Source organism: Opisthorchis viverrini (genome assembly GCF_000715545.1).
Source record: "Opisthorchis viverrini unplaced genomic scaffold opera_v5_330, whole genome shotgun sequence".
NCBI classification, from domain to species: domain Eukaryota; kingdom Metazoa; phylum Platyhelminthes; class Trematoda; order Opisthorchiida; family Opisthorchiidae; genus Opisthorchis; species Opisthorchis viverrini.
Window position 1 is genome coordinate 221,003 of NW_008751991.1, and position 485 is coordinate 221,487.

The following is a 485-nucleotide window of genomic DNA, read 5'->3' on the forward strand; positions in this document are numbered from 1 at the left end:
TGATGGGCTGTCCGTACTATAGTGATTCAGCTGATATTGTTCTGGGCGAGTTCCTGCATGAAAACAAAACTAATGGCACTTATATATTCACCAGTTCGAATGGTATGACTGGGGGTGGGGTATTTTATCGAAGCAAACGGAGTCATTGACAACTTGCGGTTTCTAGTGTTGCACTGACCAAAGTCATGAAAATCCGGGACAAAGGTCTGGCAAGTAAGCCAATTTTCACAACTGTTTTGGATCTCCTCCGATCCTTCGCTGATTTCCCGACGTGGAGCTACATGACACGGTGGTCGAACTCGAGTGCTTCCATGCTTCAGTGACTTAGTCCTTTCTATTGGTCTATGAGAGCTAACATAGCTCAGAGGTACCTGTCTAGGCTAACTAAGCCACTGTTTAGTGGCTAGGCACGTGTTCGAAAGCATGCCGCAATTCGAGAGAAGTTATACCGGCCGAGTTCACTACTCTCTTTTCGAATTTTACAA